Source organism: Mixophyes fleayi, chromosome 2 (genome assembly GCF_038048845.1).
Source record: "Mixophyes fleayi isolate aMixFle1 chromosome 2, aMixFle1.hap1, whole genome shotgun sequence".
Taxonomy (NCBI): domain Eukaryota; kingdom Metazoa; phylum Chordata; class Amphibia; order Anura; family Limnodynastidae; genus Mixophyes; species Mixophyes fleayi.
The window spans coordinates 225,795,340-225,816,608 of NC_134403.1; positions in this window are offsets into that span (position 1 = coordinate 225,795,340).

Sequence of the window (21,269 nt, forward strand, 5' to 3'; positions counted from 1 at the left end):
TTTTCCGTAGCCTGGAGAGGACTTCTGCCACATGTTGGTGGTGAGAAGGCAGGTCCTGTGAAAAGATCAATATGTCGTCCAGGTAGACGACGACACATACATATAATAAGTCCCGAAAGATCTCATTGATGAAGCCTTGAAAAACAGCGGGGGCATTACACAGCCCGAAAGGCATTACCAGATATTCGTAATGCCCGTCTCTGGTGTTAAACGCTGTCTTCCATTCGTCACCGGAACGGATTCTGATTAAATTGTAGGCACCACGAAGATCCAACTTAGTAAAGATACGGGCTCCCTTGATGCGATTGAATAGCTCAGTAATCAGCGGAATGGGATACCGATTCTTGATAGTAATGGCATTGAGTCCACGAAAATCTATGCAAGGGCGTAATGATCCATCCTTCTTTTTGACGAAGAAGAACCCAGCTCCAGCGGGAGAGGTGGAAGGTCGAATAAACCCACGCTGGAGGTTCTCCTGTATGTACTCAGATGTGGCTTGAGTTTCAGGTAACGAGAGTGGATAGACCCGGCCCCTGGGGGGAGTCTTGCCAGGTAGAAGGTCGATCGGACAATCCCAAGAACGATGAGGAGGAAGACGTTCAGACTGAGCTTTGTCAAACACATCAGTAAATGAAGCATATTGAGGAGGGAGTCCCGGTGAGGTAGATGAGATGGAAGATTGCTGTACTTTGAGAGGAATAACTTGGGAAAGACAACGATGGTGACATTCAGACCCCCAAGACGTGACTTGAGGGGTGCGCCAGTCAATCTGGGGAGAGTGACGCTGAAGCCATGGAAGGCCTAAGACAATCGGACTTGTCGTAACAGGAAGGATTAAAAACGATACTTCTTCATGATGCAGGGCACCAATCAGAAGTGTTACTGGAGACGTACTCTGGGTGATGAGACCGTTGATGAGACGTGATCCATATATAGCCGTCACAGTAATGGGTGTTTTTAAGGTGATCACTGGTAGAGACCATTGATTTACTAATGATTTGGAAATAAAATTTCCTGCTGCTCCGGAATCAATCAATGCCTGTGACTCAAAGGTTTTGGTAGCAAAGGAAATCGTAACATCAAAAGCGCAGACTTTAGATTTCATGGAAGATGGAGAGGACTCCAGGGACCCTAACTTCACCTCTCCAGAACTAGTTAGGGCCTGGCATTTCCCGATCTCTTAGGGCAAGAGCTGAGAATATGAGTGGAATCAGCACAATAGATACAGAGTCTATTCTTTACTCTTCGTTTTCTCTCCTCGGAAGATAATTTGGAACGTCCTATCTCCATGGGAATCACAGAGGGTGAAACTGGACGAAGTTGAGGGTTAGAACGAAGAGGTGCTTTAGCAGAAGTTGTTTTCTCAGCCTCTCTTTCACGAAATCTCATATCAACACGATGGCATAGAGAGATCAAATCTTCAAGTGACGAAGGAAGCTCTTGAGTAGTCAGTGCATCTTTAATTTTATCGGAGAGCCCCTGCCAGAAGGCGGCAACTAGGGCTTCAGTGTTCCACTGAAGTTCAGAGGCTAAGATCCTAAATTGAATGACGTACTGGCCTACTGTATGAGATCCTTGTCGCAGACGGAGGATGCTGGAAGCAGCGGAGGTCACACGACCTGGTTCATCGAACACACTTCGGAATGTAGAAATGAATTTGGCACTATCTTGTAATATTGGATCATTTCTTTCCCACAGAGGGGAGGCCCAAGCCAGGGCTTGTCCTGAAAACAACGAGATAAGATAGGCCACTCTGGAACGGTGGGTAGAAAAATTTTGAGGTTGGAGCTCAAAATGGACTGAACATTGGTTAAGGAAACCCCTACAAGTTTTGGGGTCTCCATCGTACTTTGACGGAGTAGGCAGGTGAAGCGTGGAAGCTGTAGACACCTGGGATGGCACTGGGGAAACGGAGGAAAGCACAGGAGCCTCAGTAGTAGCTGTCACAGTCTGTCCAGATGTTCCTTGGGAGGTTAATGACTGATAACACTGAAGTAACAGCTGTTGGCGGGCATCCTGTTGCTCCACACGGCTGACCAGATGCTGCAGCATCTCTTTGGCGGTAGGTTCCGTATCTGGGTCTGTCATGGCCTGATCTTACTGTCACGGGCACTAGGAGTCTTTACCCAGGGATCACCAGGTGGTAGGCTTACCAGAGCAATGTAGATGGTAATAGGGTACTCTGGTAGCAGGGTGATCACGGAACAGGAATTGGTAGATGATGAGATGCTCAGGAAAGTCTATGACTAGCAGCACTGGTAATATGGAGGTAATAATACACGAGGAACTGTATGGACAAGGGCATGTGAAGGTAGTCAGTGGTCTGCGATAGCAAGTTGTACCACTGCTATAGTGAGGAGGAATGTCCAACAGAAACGAGGAGGTGATGAGAGTCAGCGGTCTGCGGATAGCAATTGGTACCGCTGTCTGAGTGAAGGAATGGAATCCAAGTGGAGGTATCCGGGTAGTCAGTGGTCTGCGATAGCAAGTTGTACCACTGCTATGTGAGAGGATACTGGAACAGGTGATACAGGAAACGGGGATCAGTGGTCTGCCCTCAGCAAGTTGTACCACTGAATATATATGTGAGGAGGTGCACGGGGAGAGACTGCAACACAGGATGTACACGGGCACCTTAAACACGATCCACAGTAATATGCACAATATATATAAATGACTGAACAGGTCTGCAAATATAGAAAGTCTCTTGAAGTAATCCAGCACAGGATAACACAGTCAATGATGGCAATAGACTCAGCGGATAGCAGACTCCAGAGGAGAACCAACACAGTCCAGCAAGATATGCAATACACCAGCACAGTCAATGAGAAGTATGCATACCGTGGTTCAGAAGCAGGCAGTCAGATAGGAGTGCAGCGATACCTGAGCGGCAGGAGGCCGGCAGGATGAGAAGTCCCTGAATGGATGAGGCAGGGGTCTAGTAGGTGCAGCGCACAGGTAAGTAGACCCACAGGGACACGAATCCACAGGAAACAGTAGAACGTGGAACTGGACTCATGGAGGACCCAGGAGAATGGAGATGATCTAGCAGAGGAGTAGCTGATGAGATACGAATCCAATGCTGACAGGAGGGTAGAGACCAGCGGGACACAGGAAGGCGTGGAGAGCGGATCAGCAGTAGATGGACGATAGCGCTGACAGCAGCAGCAGGACTCTGCGGACACACGGAGGTAACCAGTAGCAACCAACAGGTGCCAATAGCGATGGAACACGGGAGAGCAGAGTAGACCAGGAGCTGTTGATCACGGAGAGTAGCGGATGGCATCAATAGCAGCAGTCTCGAGGAAACACGGGAGAGCTGAGATGAGGCTGCCGTGCACAGGGGCAGCGGATAGGAATCAGCTAACAGTCACGATGATGAACACAGGCGAGTTGCAGGCTGGAGACTGTAGTGCACGGAGGCAGTGGGTAGGAATCAGCTAACAGTCACGATGATGAACACAGGCGAGTTGCAAGCTGGAGACTGTAGTGCACGGAGGCAGCGGATAGGAATCAGCTCACAGACTTGATGATGAACAGGTGAGTGGATGTGGAGAGAAGGCTGTAGTGCACGGAGGCAGCGGATAGGAATCAGCAAACAGTCACAATGGAATATGATAGCGTTGAAGTGGTATAGAAGACTGTAGTGCACGGAGGCAGCGGATGGGAATCAGCTAACAGTCACGATGATACAGTTGATGGCAGAAGTGGTATGGGAACCACAGTAGTAGACGTGGTTTGGAAACCACAGAGGTAGAAGTGGTTTGGAAACCACAGGAATCAGCAGCGCTGAATACACGAGGAAACACAGGAACACCTTCAGAGACTCATGGGGAATGAGACTCCAAGATCAGGCCACGTGGTGTTGACCACAGGTGCTTAATATAGGGAGTGTTGCCTGATCTGCCAATTGAGTTAAAGGGACATACACTGAAGTATAGGAAAGGGCTGCGCATGCGCAGACCCTCAGGATGGAGGACGGCCACGGTTCCTAAATGTCCGGGAAGAAGCACTCACAGTCCGGTGAGTGACAATTCCACTACAATGACACCTGATTGTGTGAAGCTTTTTAATTTTCTAAGGCATTTGGTATATACCTTCCTTAATGATTATTGCTCCCAGGGCACATTATGTGTATGCTATTACTACAGATGACCTAACTCTTGGAGGGGTGGATTGTAGTGAGGGCACACGTTCCTTTTTGTGAAATGCAAAGAGCAAATGCCAAGCTTTTTTTTCTCAACTACTGTTATTTACCCATCTTACATAGACAAATACTATAGCCAGCACTGGGTCAATATTGTGGCTTAGCACCTCACCCTCTCTGTGCTGGTGTCATGAGTTTGATTCCTGACCATTGTCTTATGTGTATGGAGTTAGTGTTCTTCCCATGTTAGTTTGGATTTCCTTCAAAAATCCTAATCCATACTAGTGTATCTTCGTTTGCTTTGTCCTTTGTCCTTATAAATATGTGAAACTCAGCTAAGGACAACTGTGAGTGTGAACATGGTTTTCAAAGATGTCGTTCAAATCTTTTTTCAATAACAAAAACACAACTGCCACTGTAATCTGCAAAATGATTTGAAGGTAAGGTCATCAAGTTGCCTTAGTGGATAGCACTTCTGCATCACAGCACTGGAGATGGAGAGTTGGAATCCAAAATCTGCTTTAATGTTCTGGAGTTTGACCCTCAATCATTTAGGAAAGTAAATGTTCAGCCCCAAAAAATGGGAGACAGGAGCCAAAGCAGGTGGCATTGGAGAAGGAGTTAACTGTCTAGTGTGGAGGAAAATTGATATGTAGTAGTAGGCCATGTCATGTGATTTGGGTGAACGTATTTTGAACAGTATACTAAATAAATATGCTTAGACACGTTTTTCGCCGACTAATAGAGAACTCACTTCTTATGATCTCCTCCTGTAGCTCCTTCAGCAGCTGCGGTTGACGCCGGCGGAGGTCGCTCCAGCGTCTCTCTAGTTGGACCACAAACCTGTGGTCCAACTACAGAAGACATTGCTCTAAGTGCATACTTACGGCAATTTGCAAGAGGGAAGTTTGCATTAGATATATTTTATTTGCACAACCAACTTGTTTATAAGTGGTAGGCGATCCCTCTTGAATATGTCATGAGGTCCACTGTTTCCCTCTGGCCGATGCATCTTTGTAATGCAATTTTGCACCCATCGTGGTAGTGTCCTATCAATGTTGCCAGTCACCTTCTGAATTTGGGCTTTTGTGGTGTTTTGCTGTTTAATGAAGTAGGTGATCAGGTTGTACACAGCTAACTTCTTCTCGCTCAATATGCTGTTCCATCGCCGGTGCCAACCTTACAATTTATTATTTGTTTGCGAGATGCTCAACCTTTCATTTTCATGCACCGACCACATTCTGGGGGGGAACAAAGGTGCTGTTCTTGTATATTGGCTGCGAGTTCTTTCACGCCGTCTACCAAAAACATAATTTTCTTCAAAATATTTTACCACCGCTTCTGCATTTTCCGGTAAATGTCTTTTTAATTCTTCAAAGGCACCTGGGGTCTCGTTCAGGGGCAAAAAGGCAAGGGCTTGCAAATGCCTCATCCGGAGTGCAAAAGTTGGGTCAGTGCCATACAGCTGAGCAAATCCTGCTGTCTGTATACTACGGTAAAGGCTCTGACCCAGGTGAAACAAGCAACATTTATGCTGGCAGATTCCAAATTCTAGCTGAGTGGCATTTAATCCAGCTATCTCGAAATCAGTGAGCATATATTGGGGTGCCAGGTCAATGTCAAATTCCATGGCATAATCCTGTAGTTAATGTAGAAACTTTTGATAGAACTCCTGGCATTTACTGGAAAGTAATCCATAAACCGTTGGCACAAAACGTCTGGTGTGTTCAATAGTACCAACCATAGCATGAATGGTGCATATCTGACTAAATAATGTTGTGCATGTTTTGAAGGTGCCATCCATCACCCAATATGTGGCCTTCTGTAGTTTTTCCAAATTTTCATGTGTTGCAAACAGTAAAATTTGCTCACTGTCAATGTGGTGTTCTTCCCGAGAAATTGCTCTCCATCGATTTCTTTTAAATTGTCTGGGACATTTATATTGTTTATAGACGTTGGCTGTGCCTGCATGTCAGCGAGTCTTACTCTCTTCACGGATTGCCTGAGAGCAGATCGATTTGGCATGTGCACTGTGCTTGTTGATGGCATTTCACCTGTGATATGCTGGATGATCTGTGCAGGACCCTCCATCGTATTATGTGCCCGTTCCCTGATGTTTTGTCTTGCTCGGGCAACATCAGTTCTTACTGCCCTTGCTGCGTGGTTATGTTCAGTGTGTGAGATAAGTGCGCAGCTAATGGCAGATTCCACGGTGATGGATCATGCACGACAACTTCCGTTATTTAACTTGTTACAATGCCAATAACACCTTTCTCCATGCTGTTTGTTCTTGGTGAAAAGAAATCTATCAACGTTGAATAGATTTCCACCTTTCTGAGATGACACTATTGCATACTTGCCAACTCTCCATGAATGTCAGGGAGACTCCCTGAAATAGAGGTGATCTCCCTCACTTCCTGAAGGGCAGGGCCGGATTAAGGGAATGGAGGCCCCTGGGCTAAAAGGGGCTTCCATTCCCCCGTGACAGCCCCCCCCCATGATCCGAGCCGTCCCTCCCCCCCCCTGGTGATCCGAGCCGCCCCCCGGCACTTAACTCCTTCTCCTCCTTCCCCAGGGAAAGTGCTCAGCAGCACTGATCTGGCTGGGGGCACCCCCGACCGATCAATACTGCTGCTGAGCACTTTCAAGGGGCCTCTGGATGCCATAGGCCACTGGGCTGTAGCCCAGTTAGCCCTATGGTTAATCCGGCCCTGCTGAAGGGTCTGGCATTCTCCCTGATGCTGAGCCAGTACAAGGCGTGGTTGGCTTCGCCATCTGTGGCATGATAACACAGTTCAGAAATTGTGTCCTGTGTCCATGTATTGATGCCTATGGAGGTGGCCATTTTCATGGAGACCAAGATTTAATCAAAGACTGACAGGTAAGACAACATGACTTCAGTAATGGAGACAGAAATGTAAAAGACACTTCAGTCTCTAGAGATTCATTAGTTGCTTTTCTTTAACGCATAGTTGCCTACTCTCCCGGAATGTCCGGGAGACTCTCCCATTTCTAGGAGACCTCCTAGGCTGCCGGGAGAGCAGGGCAACTTCCCGGTTCTCATCCCCGCAATAGATAAGTGGCAGGGGTGGGGCTTAATGATGCAAATGTTGCATGATCTTAGCCCTGCCCCCTGCTGTAATTGGCAAAAATTGTGACAATCGTTTAGAGGGCGGGGCCAGAATGATATGATTCATCAAGCCCCGCCCCTGCATGCCCACCTTTCCCGGGATCTCCCTGAAGCCAACAAGGAAAAGTTGGCAAGCATGCACTATTGAAACAGATGCAGTTGCCATAATTTCTGTAGTAGTATAATTCACGTCTAGACAAGTTCCTAGAAATTGCAGATATTTGACACAAGGGTGGATAACAGCGTAATGGAAAACAGGTATCCCGAAGGGGTATATAGCAAAATCCATTCTCTGTAAAAGAGTCAGGCAAAGGCAGGTATACAACACGAATAAGCAAGCTTATTCAGTGGTAATAAGTGGACGTGTGACTCTGGTCAGGAGAAGTTTTTATAGGGGCATATCTGAGGTTGGACTATTTACCTACATTATATAATTATTTACACTATGAATGAATGTCTGAATGATAGCTGAAAGTTGCAGATGTCAGACTGTGTGTCTCTGCAGTAATTTATTGCTTGTTACTCAGTTAGTTGACACTTGTAACAGATACACTGTCAATTGACATGGTCTCGTGAACTTTATTAGCTGGTAAATTTGGGGACAGGCTTTCTGTTTGTTAACACGTGGAGACTGTATGCCACAGACAATCACAATTTCTGAACAAACAATGTGGGAAAGTAGTATAATGAATTTTACTGTTGAATCAGATGGCATACATGTTTGTAATACAACGTTATTCCATATGTAATAAATGTACTTTCTACAGTAAATTTAACGTTGTGTTTTTATTTATTAATAATTACAACTTTGCAATTTTTAATTTAACAATAAAAGACACATTCATAACACTAGTGGGTTACTGACCATGTTATGTTAATCAATGTTACTATCAATGTTATGTATCGTGTATTAGGTGATTTTATACATGTTTTTAAAAAATATGTAATTATTGCAAGTAATGCCTGTTCTTGCAGGGCACACTATAGGATTTATACTGTTTATACTGTTTAAATTTAATTACTATGTAGGTAATATACTTTGGGATTCAGACTCAATTTGTAAAGTGATTGTTGGTCAACTTAAGTCGCAATGTCCTATTTTTGATTTTAAAATATTTATTTGTGTATTGTTAAAAGTTTTTATTAGAAAATTTACAAAATATATTACACTATTTATCAAGTTAACCAGTAAATTAACCAAAAATTGATATTCTATTGTAATATGGATGTTAATATTCACTGCAACCACATTAACCATAGACCCCTTGCAACACTTATGTATTTTAATTAATTGCATAGAAAAATGAAATTCGAATGAATTCAGACAGTGTTATTTGAAAAACAAAAAATTTTTTTTTAGAAATACAATCATTAACAATATATAGTGAAAAACCACTGTTTGCAAAATACAGTATATGAACATAAATTATTTTATGACGATAATAATGTACAATGACTTTGGCCACATTTTTGTGGAAATGTGTTGAAATGGTTGATAAAGCTTTGTTGGATGCTATCAAATCTAGGTCACTCTCTTTTAATTTCAGTTACTGCATGTTTTCTCTGTAAAGATATTCAGTCAAGGTTTTGCTTTCATGGTTAAGCTGACTTTGTAACATCTGTTGAATGGCAAAAAAAATGTTGTACATCACATATTTTTACCAACATTAAAAAATAATATTTTAAGTATGAAGATTTATAAAGATTACCACAGCAAAAGAATAATTATAAAAAACATGAATTGACCTAATGATTAGAAGTTATTTATTTTAAGAAACTTAGATTTATAAATGCTGTTTCATTTACATTTATTCATTGTGTATCCTCAGAGTTAAATAGGTTATCTAACAAAACACTTGAGTAGACAGTCTGTAGTTGAATTTACAATGTCTATCAATAGATTATACAACCCACCCCCCAAAAAGAAAGAATTATTATACATGTCCTAAAAGTTAATTAAAGAGGGAGAAAAGATAAGAAGGTTGTGAGAGTCCAGATAGGGGTGAAACAGTCACAGAAAGAAATAGAGAAAAAAAAATATATATAAAAAGGACCAACGGAGAGATATTTGTTGGCTGACAATTCTAATTACCTGATGCGCTGCTGTGCTGCTGTGGCGCAGGCCAGGCGATTCTTTCGTCTTTAACGATGAGGCGGTTCTTCGGTGGAAGTTGTTTGGTGTTCACTTTCTGTTTCATCTGTTTACGTAGATGGGCAGCACGGTGGCATAGTGGTAGCACTTCTGCCTCACAGCACTGGGATCATGAGTTCAATTCCCGATCATGGCCTTATCTGTGTGGAGTTTGTATGTTCTCCCTGTGTTTGCGTGGGTTTCCTCCGGGTGCTCCGGTTTCCTCCCACACTCCAAAAACATACTAGTAGGTTAATTGGCTGCTATCAAAATTGACCCTAGTCTCTACCTGTCTGTCTGTCTGTCTGAGTCTGTGTGTGAGTGTGTGTCTATATTAGGGAATTTAGACTGTAAGCTCCAATGGGCAGGGACAGATGTGAATGAGTTCTTTGTACAGCGCTGCGGAATCAGTGGCGCTATATAAATAAATGGTGATGATGATGATGATGATGATGTTTCTGAGGTTGGTACCTGAGCAGGTTGGGAATGCGTTGCAGCACTTTCTTGGACATTTCTTCTCATTATCATTTCATTTACCAGGAGTTGCAGACTGGTGGAAACTGCAATGCTTGCTGCAGCCACCTGTTGCTGTGTTATCCACATTTCATTCACAGTTGCCCACATTTGATGCTGTGACATTTGGATGTTCCTGAGTGCTGTAGAATGTTCCATTTGACACATTCCCTGGTTCAAAAGTGTTTGGGCAAAGAGATTCTGATTGGTCAAAATTTGTCTTTGATTGTCCAAAAGCATGCGAATCACCAAGGAACAAGGGGCTTGGTCCTGTGAACACATTCTCCAAATCAATCACAGTGTCTTCATGACTTCCATGCTCAGGTAGTTCCTCAACAAACAGTTTTCTTCTCTTAGCTGATAACAGAGAGGACAAATGGTAAACTATTAACTTAAATTTGTGGCAGGACATGTGAGAACATTACAGGTTTAACGGTAGTATGTACTGAATTTTAATACCTTGCACAGAGGAAACTGAGAAATCTGACGATTCTTCGTGTCCAAAGACTTCACAGTTTTCTTCTGAGTCATGGACAGACTCCTCAATTAACCCTAAGTTTGGCGTATCTGAAATTATAACTTATTTTAGTTTGGGGAGTATTTAATTTACACCTTAAAGTTCCTTTACAAATAAGGTACAATTGCTTGTTGAAAGATGAGTGTTTTTTTCCTCATGGTCCTGCTGAAGTCCCTTTGCCTTGGCTTTTTTAACTGTGATAAATTAAAGAAGCAAAAAGGAATTCATTTGGGGAAAACAACTGTTAGTTAAAGGTTGTCAAACGTGGTGCGGTGAACAGTATGCCTAAATTATCCAGTCTAAATTATACTTTAAAAACTTACCATGGGACTTCAATTTCCCTTTTGGAGTTTTCACAGGAGAAACATCCTCATCCGAAGTGTTCAGGTCATTGCGCAACTTCTCCTCCCATTTCTTCCAGTCGACCTTGTGTTTCTTCTTACCATCAGGCCGTCGGGAGATCTTCTCAATCTTCGCTTTGGTACTTTTCTGGCAATCACCAAACTGTTGCTTACAATTCTCCTCGTTGCAAGGGCTGCCACGGACCGCAGACACAGCTTTGGCGATGGAACTCCAAATCTTTCTTCTGACATGATAGCTGGTCTTCATACCCTCTTTACCAAGGATCTTGTCTTGAATCGCAAAACCTAAAAAGAAATGGCATTTTTTAAACTTTCTTTTTCAAATGTATCATTATACATTATTACACAACACTTACCTTCAGTGTTACACTATGGATGACACTTAAGGTATTTTATGGCGGGGGGGCAGATTTAAGTACATTTAAAAAGATAGTTGTTGTATTTACAAATGTACATGTATACAAACAGTCAAATTTAACTATATAGATATGGGTTGAATTGACACTTGACTGAACAGGTTACAGATAGAAAATAGCCCTATTGTAAGCAGTGTAAAAGCCATAAAATTAGTGTGCACAGCTCCAATTTAGACAGAAAAGATCCAATAGATGTAGGTCATCTCAAGAGCTTTTGTTTGAAGCAATTGTTTTTAATAACCATTCTATTAAATGTTAACCCCACACAAAAATAGTTATATATAACTTTGCTATTCATATCATGTTTAGCTATGGTGAAATTAAACAACATGTTGTAAAAATAAAAAATATCAAAAGGGAGGATTTTTTATTTTTTGTGGTTTGTGTATTTAAAGCGTGTATGGCCAATATTTAGTAGCAATCAAATTAGTAATAAAATACATTGGGGGGAAATATTAGTATTTAAGGCGTATTTGGGTGTGGCTCACAAGCCAGCCCTTGCTACATGTCAGCCCCTATACCTTGGAGGTGAGTGCATCTGATTGTAACATCATTTTAATGGGTTCAAAAGCATATAGAAATATCATTTGCTTTTACAGTGCACATGGATGAAAAACTATAATTAAAGTAAACATATGTGAGCATTAATACTAGAGATGGGCGGGTCCGGTTCTCCGAGAACCGAACCCACCCGAACTTTGGGTATCCGAGTACCGAGCTGAGCAGCTCGGTACTCTCCCGCCCATTCCGAATCCAAATCGAGGCCGAACGTCATTGTGACGTCGTCGGATCTCGGGGCTCGGTTCTCGCGATACTTCAACTTTATAAATACACGCCTCCACAGCAATCCATCGCCATTTGACAGAGGGAGAGAGCAGGGTGTAGTCATAGGCTAATTAGAGCAGGGACAGAGAATACAATATTGTTCTTGCAATTGCTCTAACCAAAATCGCTAGTGCAGAGAGGAGGATAGAGGTTTATTATTTTTTCTTCATATTTGGCACTCCCCAGCGCTTTTGGGGTGTCCCCCATAATTGTGCATAAATATTTCTGGCTGTCAAAAGTCATATCTGTCAGCAGTATCTACTAAATAATTTGTAGCACTCCTCAGTGCTTTTGGGGTGTCCTCCCTAATTGTGCATTAATATTTCTGGCTGTCAAAAGTCATATCTGTCAGCAGTATCTACTAAATAATTTGTAGCACTCCTCAGTGCTTTTGGGGTGTCCTCCCTAATTGTGCATTAATATTTCTGGCTGTCAAAAGTCATATCTGTCAGCAGTATCTACTAAATAATTTGTAGCACTCCTCAGTGCTTTTGGGGTGTCCTCCCTAATTGTGCATTAATATTTCTGGCTGTCAAAAGTCATATCTGTCAGCAGTATCTACTAAATAATTTGTAGCACTCCTCAGTGCTTTTGGGGTGTCCTCCCTAATTGTGCATTAATATTTCTGGCTGTCAAAAGTCATATCTGTCAGCAGTATCTACTAAATAATTTGTAGCACACCTCAGTGCTTTTGGGGTGTCCTCCCTAATTGTGCATTAATATTTCTGGCTGTCAAAAGTCATATCTGTCAGCAGTATCTACTAAATAATTTGTAGCACTCCTCAGTGCTTTTGGGGTGTCCTCCCTAATTGTGCATTAATATTTCTGGCTGTCAAAAGTCATATCTGTCAGCAGTATCTACTAAATAATTTTTAGCACTCCTCAGTGCTTTTGGGGTGTCCTCCCTAATTGTGCATTAATATTTCTGGCTGTCAAAAGTCATATCTGTCAGCAGTATCTACTAAATAATTTGTAGCACTCCTCAGTGCTTTTGGGGTGTCCTCCCTAATTGTGCATTAATATTTCTGGCTGTCAAAAGTCATATCTGTCAGCAGTATCTACTAAATAATTTGTAGCACTCCTCAGTGCTTTTGGGGTGTCCTCACTAATTGTGCATTAATATTTCTGGCTGTCAAAAGTCATTTCTGTCAGCAGTATCTACTAAATAATTTTTAGCACACCTCAGTGCTTTTGGGGTGTCCTCCCTAATTGTGCATTAATATTTCTGGCTGTCAAAAGTCATATCTGTCGGCAGTATCTACTAAATAATTTGTAGCACTCCTCAGTGCTTTTGGGGTGTCCTCCCTAATTGTGCATTAATATTTCTGGCTGTCAAAAGTCATATCTGTCAGCAGTATCTACTAAATAATTTTTAGCACACCTCAGTGCTTTTGGGGTGTCCTCCCTAATTGTGCATTAATATTTCTGGCTGTCAAAAGTCATATCTGTCAGCAGTATCTACTAAATAATTTGTAGCACTCCTCAGTGCTTTTGGGGTGTCCTCCCTAATTGTGCATTAATATTTCTGGCTGTCAAAAGTCATATCTGTCAGCAGTATCTACTAAATAATTTTTAGCACACCTCAGTGCTTTTGGGGTGTCCTCCCTAATTGTGCATTAATATTTCTGGCTGTCAAAAGTCATTTCTGTCAGCAGTATCTACCAAATAATTTTTAGCACTCCCCAGTGGTTTGCGCTCAGAATGGATTCAAAGCAGTCCACATATGATCTGAATGAGCAACCAGGTTCTGTCACCAGTCCTGATGTTAGTGTTCCCAGTACGTCATCTGGCCAAGGCGATGTCAAACAACAGAGTGTTTTCAAATTAGTGCAAAAAACAAAAACCAAAAAAAAGAAGTGTAACTGAGCAAAAGTTAAGTGACGATAAAAAAAAATTTGCAAGCATGCCATTCTACACACGCAGTGGCAAAGAGAGAATGAGGCCTTCACCTTTGGCTATTAGTGGCAGATCCCAAAAAGTTACCCAGCCTACAATTGGTGCACAACTACTGTTACGCGTCAAAGCCGAGCTGCAAGATAACAGTGAGGCATTACAGGAGAATATTTGCTTTGATTCACAAATGACAACAATCCCTGTGGAGAGTCCATCCAACAGTGGGATGTCTAATCGTGACCATTCTGTTAGTCTACCCATAAAGAAGGGCCCTTTCAGCAGTTCTGCTGATGTGTGCCTGAACAGCCCGAGTGTAGCCGGTGATACACCAAGTGAGGATGACACTTTGTCTTTAAAAGAGGATGTGGGGGAGATTTGGGTATCCGACGATGAGGATGCGGTTGATTGTGTAAGTCCTGCAGCAGTGTGGCACCAGTGGGAGCAGTTCTGGCATGTAAGGTTCTGGCACCAATATGCACTTTCCAAACACAAGCAGGGATGACGCAGGGGGCAGACCACAACAGTTTGACATCTTGGCTGGTTTGAAGGATTTGTCAAAAAAATGTGTGACCTTGACCATAATTCCAACCAATCCTACTATTAACATGCAAAGGATGGTGGAGGGCCTATCAGGGATTAAACTGTATTTTTCATAATTTTCACTAATAATGTTTGGGTGTAATATACACCCAAAGACGAGTGCTCAATTGCTAAGAGTCATTGATGGAGAGGAAGACAAGCAGGCTTGTCTGTAGAATTTGCAGGCAAATTGTGCTGCGTTATATAGGTAACACCCAAAGAGAAGAGCTCCATTGCTAATTGTAATTGCTGAAATAGAAATAATAGGGCTGACAGTCTTGGTCTAAATCTGCAGTTACATTTTATTGTACCATAGCTCACTGCGAAACTGGAGAGGTGGCAGGGTTTAGTGATAATCTTCCTCCAACAATACTAATTCATCCCAATATCCCAATATCATAGAAGTCTGTGTAGTATGATGTAATTGCTGATAATGGCCTTCCAAAGGGAATGACTAGTTGATTTTAGGGCAGAGCTGTCACGGTTTTTGGGCAATTCTTTTACAGCACAGCAAATATCAAAATGTTTAGCGGACTCATCTGCATCACCACTGGGTGTCTTGGGAAAGCAAGCAGTTACTACAAGCAGTTGCCAGAGAAACTGAAGGAGAAGAGGTCCCAACAAGATGTTGATAAGTCTGGGATCCTTGCAAAGAAAATTAAGTATTTCATCTACAATTAAAATATAGTTAGCACATTTACTTTGTTTTATTGCACACTATAATTTTATGTAGCACCTTTTCAAAATCTATTATTAAGGCAATCACTTGACTCAAGCTAACCGTGTCTGCACTTTCTTCACAGGTAACTACTTCGCTGGACTAAAGTATATCCCCCTCAAATGCTAGTCTTCTTGCAGCTGCTGTATTCTCCTACATGCTGTTGCAGAAACCACAAATTGACCCTTAATGTTTATGGACACAAACAGCATCTCCTGCATGTCATTTTTCAAAAGTTCTGTAACACCAAGTTGATAGTGTGTGCAAAACAGGAAATGTGATGGAATTCAGCCCCGCTGTAATGCTGGACCAATATTGGGGTCGTAATCAGAAATGACATATCCTCAGGAGACTCCAAGCAGGATTAGCCATCTTTCAATGACATCCCTTAGTTTTTGGAACAGTTTGTCAGCTGTATGCCTCTTAGTGAAGCTGCTGATACACAGAGTAGCCTACTTCTCAAAAATGTGATGTACCTGGGTACATGCTGCTGCTGTCCATGCTGGGGAAGGCGAATGACCAACCCAGTGGGCTTTCACAGTCATATAATCTTTTGATTGCCCAGTTACGCTTGTACACATATCTGTGGTTAAGTGTACAGTGGGTAGAATACCATTTTGTCACCCAATAATGACATTTTTAGGAACTTTCCGGTACAGGAGAGAATTAGCTTTTCTAGTAAAATGGTATAGTGATGACATTTGCTAACAGGGACATAACACCTCAATTAAATGTCTTAAACCAACTGTATTAATAGTGGACATTGGACACTAGCATAGTACCAAGGGCGTCTGTGATCCGCTTTGCGACTGGGTGACAGGTTTCATTCTTGCTTCCTCTTGCAGAGGATTGTTTAACTGCCAATTGTTGGGGGGGAAGACTGCAGGTGCTGGGATGTAGATGAGAGAAGGGAGGTAGATTATGCTGGAATGCTTGTTGTTATTTTTTTTTTAACCGAAGTTTCTGATTTTCCCAACAGTTTTCCAATAACTCGCTGAAAAATGACGAAACATGGATGAGGATCCCAGATGGTTAAGGTCCCTACCTCTACTGAATGTGGCTTTAAAAATGCTACAAATGGATAGACAACTCTTGCCAGGATTCGTGTAAAAATAATTCCACACTTAAGAGGTGGATTTTTGGTCTTATGCCCAGGCATGACAATGGCCTTTTTGTTATCACTGGCAAGAACTGAAACAATTTTTCTTTTCAAGTGTATGAAAATCATATTGTGACATAGGAGGTGTTCAAAATTGAATAAAAAATGACTGGAAATTAGTGTTACTGAGGTTAATAATAATGTAGCTACAAAATAATACCTAAATTATGTTATTTTAGCACCAATAAATGTAATTTTTATAACAAATTGCAAAACAAAACCAAACAAAACCAAAACCAAAACCAAAACACGCAATGGCGGTTTTGCAAAACCAAAACCAAAACCAAAACACAACGGTAATCCAGATCCAAAACCGAATCCAAAACCAAAACACGGGGATCAGTGACCATCTCTAATTAATACTGAGGTGATTTCAAGTCTACATTTTGCAAGAAAATTATTACTATTACAGGTGACTGTTTATATGAACACTTACATTGGGCCTGGGGGTTTAGGGGAATAAAGGAAAATATCACTGTTACCTGAGAAACCAAGACTTTATTTTCAGCCTCACTAAAGTGTGGGCCGCGATTTGTAGTGCTGGGCCTCTCGTCACCCTTGCTCGATTCCTGGTCCCCCATGTCCTGTTCCTCTTCTGCCTCTGGAACGGCAGATGTTGATGGAGCTGGAACGGGTTTGTGACTGAACCACTGCTTCCTCTTGACTTGAGTCTTGAAGTTGTCGGCCTTGTCCTGTGAAGAAACACACCTCCTACGATCCATAGACATACTGTGAGATTAGAGAAGTACAGAAGAAGAAAAAAATTGGTGCTTTTATAAAAGCAGTTTTTTGTCCGTAAATGAACCGCTATACAAACTCTGCACCACTGGTAAAGGAATTCTAGAACCAGTAACTGGGTGTTATGGTTCACAGGAGTTTTCTATCAGTCAGTATTAGCGCTGGCTTTCCTAAGGCGCGGAGTATAACGAACCCCCCGGTCTTCACCAAGAACCGCCGTAAGGCGGGATGGATTTTGCTGCCGGGGGTCCGCAGGTCACGGTCCCTAGGTTAGCCCACTGACGTGATAGGAGACAGACATTTGGTAAGAGGACCGGCAGAATAAAGGGGAGTAGACTCTGTAGAGGTAGTGCAGCAATGCACCGAGAAGCAGGATCTGTTAGCTGAAGAAACACAGCACATGCAGAAGAATCCTAGCCGTATGCAGTGGAACTCCGGGTCGGATACACAGGTGAGCAGGCAGAAGCGTAGTCGATAAGGATAGCCGGGTCAGATACACAGGTTCACAGGCAGCAGAGTAGTCAAAGGAGAGCCGGGTTGGATACACAGTAAAACACCAGAATGCAGCACAGGATACACAGGAAAAGCCAGATGCTAAGTGGTAACTTGTTGCTCTGACAAAGCTGCAGTGTCCAGGTGAACTTAATATAGTCGGTAGATAATAAAAGCCACGATCATGTGACTGCCTAAACCAGGATGTGCTGCTGTACACAGAAGCAGGAAAATCAGCAACACAAAAGCAAGTAAGTTTGTGACACTGGGTCAGCAAAGCCAGATCCACCAAAACAACCGCAGAATCGTAGAAATGGCAGCGTGCATATTCGCGCCCAAGATTTTTATAGTAGGGGTTTCAAGGCACAAAATGTGTCAGTTTTATGCTAATCATTTGATAGGATAGTATTAATATATTCATATTTCTGTGACATCATCAGTGCATTAGGAGTTTAAGTAACTATTTTCTTTTAACAACCGTGACTTTATTTTAAGACAATTGCAATGGCAACTGAACAACTATGACTTTATTAACAAGACAATTATAATGCCTTGTTGTGTTCAATGGACTTTTTCATTGATAATTGTGTTTTGGCACCAATAAATATAAACGAGCATCAAATAAATAGTATTGATATATGTAAATCATGGGTGCATTTTTTGTTTGTTAGCTATCAGCATAGTGTTCAACCATTTGCGTGTGTAGATATTTTACATTCTGAAATATAATACATGTGTTTATTAATGTATGTAATGTTTTGTTGATGTTTATGAGGATACCACCCCTAGCTGGGATGGCAGTTGCCCTCTGTGGGATTCAACTCACTTGGGCAGACCACAATATACCCAAAATAAGACTTTATTACGACAGCAGGACACCACAAGATGTTCAAAAGTTACTGGGTAAATGGTAGCATATATCCTCCAGCAACCTCTTGCAGTCAGCACTCCAAAGTAATAATCTCGGTATCTTTCAAAGTCTTATCCTCCCACAATATTACCACTACCGATTAGCAAAACAGTTATGGTGTCGCTCAGCATGGGTTACTGGCTCACCATGATGCCTGGCCCAGAGTTCTTTTCGCTGTTGTCTTGTACACCAGGATCCTGCAAGCTAGAATAGCTCCCTTGACATTCTGCTCTCCCTATATTCATCCCTGTAAACACAGGAACTGGATCAAATGTCTCAACCCCCCCCCCCCCCCCCCCCCCCTTACAGCAGGGATACTTTAGCTGCTAGACATACCTTGATTATACAACAGAAGGGCTTTTCTCAATTAGCTATTTTGGCTGAATATACTAAACATGGGGTTACAATATTACAGCAGAGAATGACACTGCACACTTACATGAAACAATAAGACTTTTGACAAATTGTATGAGCAGTGTTACGCCATCTGAATCTGTGATACATTTTGATACAATGCAATTTCACCCAATATATTACTGTAGAGACACATTGCATATCATTTAGAAGGTCTAACCTCATTACCTCTCAGATTACCTGTTGACCTAGCTAATTAACATGGGCTGCCAGCTAGTTAACTCAGACATTGTTCTGATTAAAAACCAAATCTAAGCTGCCCCTCATAACAATGGACATTTGAGACAAATGGTAATTACATTAGCTAACACTAGCAAAATGACTGCTGCTGTCCTGTTATATTCACACAGTATGGCAATATTCTTTATGTTTATACTACATACGATATTGCAGGTAATAGCAAGGGCAAAATGTATCTAATAACATAAAATAATAATACACATAATACACTGATGCTCTGGTGTATATACTTAGACTAGACCAAGGATTAAAAAGTACATTAAATTGTTAGAAACGGGTGATGAATACAAAGTTCTAAGTCCAGTAGTACCCTGTTTCCTCATAATGTTTATTTATTTATGTCGATATTTATGTATGTCATAAGAATTTAGGAGTGGAGAATGCACATAGAGAGTGTAAGGTGAGATTCTACGAGCTGCTCTGTGGGAGGGAGATAACCAATCTCCTGGGTAGCAATATAGAAAACAGTGGTCCACTAAGCGTTCAAGTACAACAGGGTAAGTGACAGCAAGTGTATTGAGCACTTATGTACAAGAGCCAGTAAGTACTTAAGGAATGGTCAAATAAAAGTGAGTGACTTAACAGTGTTTAAATGGGTTGAGAGGTGTAGTGGCGCTGCTGGATAGCAGATGAGCAATAGTCTATGAATGAGTAGAAGAATAGCTGCGGTGTCCATGCTGGTGATTTAGCTGCTGGTGGATGCCAGGAAGTACTAGGTAGGAAACTGCTGTTTATGTTGTCCTCTGTGTGTGCAGCAATATTGTGCAATTACCTTGTCATGGTAGTGTATGCGCTTGTAAATACCGCTGGTGGGGATGCTGCTGATCCTGTTGTCGGCTCTCAGGTGGTGCCCAACGTTACTGTTGCTGTACCATACGAGCGCTGCATGCTTGGTATCAGCTTCTGCTGCTGCCGGGTGTCAGATCTGCGCTGGTGACCACGCATGCGTGGTGAAAGAATACCGGAAGAAATGCATCTACATAGTGAAGTACTGCAATTTACTTTATTAGCGATATAAGAAAACGCATTTACAAATAGTTGGAGAATGAAAAGCAGATAAATGAGCTAGACGGTATGGAAATATGCTGTACCCTGGTGAATTTCGTCCTCGTCTGGACTTTCTCAAGGAGTTTTCTATTTATGTATGTCGTGTTCATTGATATTTCTGTATTTATGTAGGGATCGCAATTAGGTAAGTCGTGATTTCTATCATCATCATCACCATTTATTTATATAGCACCACTAATTTTGCAGAGCTGTACAGAGGATTCATTCACATCAGTCCCTGCCCATTTGGGGCTTACAGTCTAAATTCCCTAACACACACACACACACACACACACACAGACAGACAGACTAGGGTCAATTTGTTAGCAGCCAATTCACCTACCATTATGTTTTTGGAGTGTGGGAGGAAACCGGAGCACCCGGAGGGAACCCAAGCAAACACGGGGAGAACATATAAACACCTCACAAATAAGGCTATGCTTGGAAATTGACCTCATGACCCCAGTGATGTAAGGCAGAAGTGCTAAACACTACACCACCGGATATCGTGATTTCTATAACTAGGTGTTATTCTGCATCGTTCATTAATTTGGTCGTGTTCATACATATTTCAATTTTTCTGTAGTTATTTGGGTGTGGTCGCAATTATTTAGGTCGTTATTTGTTTTAATTGTTGTTTTAATATTTTTAGGGTTTTTTGTGTAGGTATGTTTGATATAGGTTTTTGAATGTGTCGTGATTAAATATGTCGTTATTGTCATTTAGTAATAGTTTTAATGCCATTATTTTTGTACTGTCATAATTTAGTTGGTTAGGTAATGAATCGCGTCTAAATATTAATGCTCGCTAATTTCGCATCGGAAATATTGTAGTTGTGTTAATCAGTGTAGGGAATGTGACAACCACAGTTTCAGACAATATATTGGAGGAGATGCAATCAACTCCCTTAGAGTCTCAAGACTTATGGGCAATCAATATATTGAAAGAATTACAACAAGAATCAAGATATGATTGTAGATCATTGCAAGATATAAATAAACAGACATTGTTGAAGAAGAAATCTACCTTCTGCCCCAA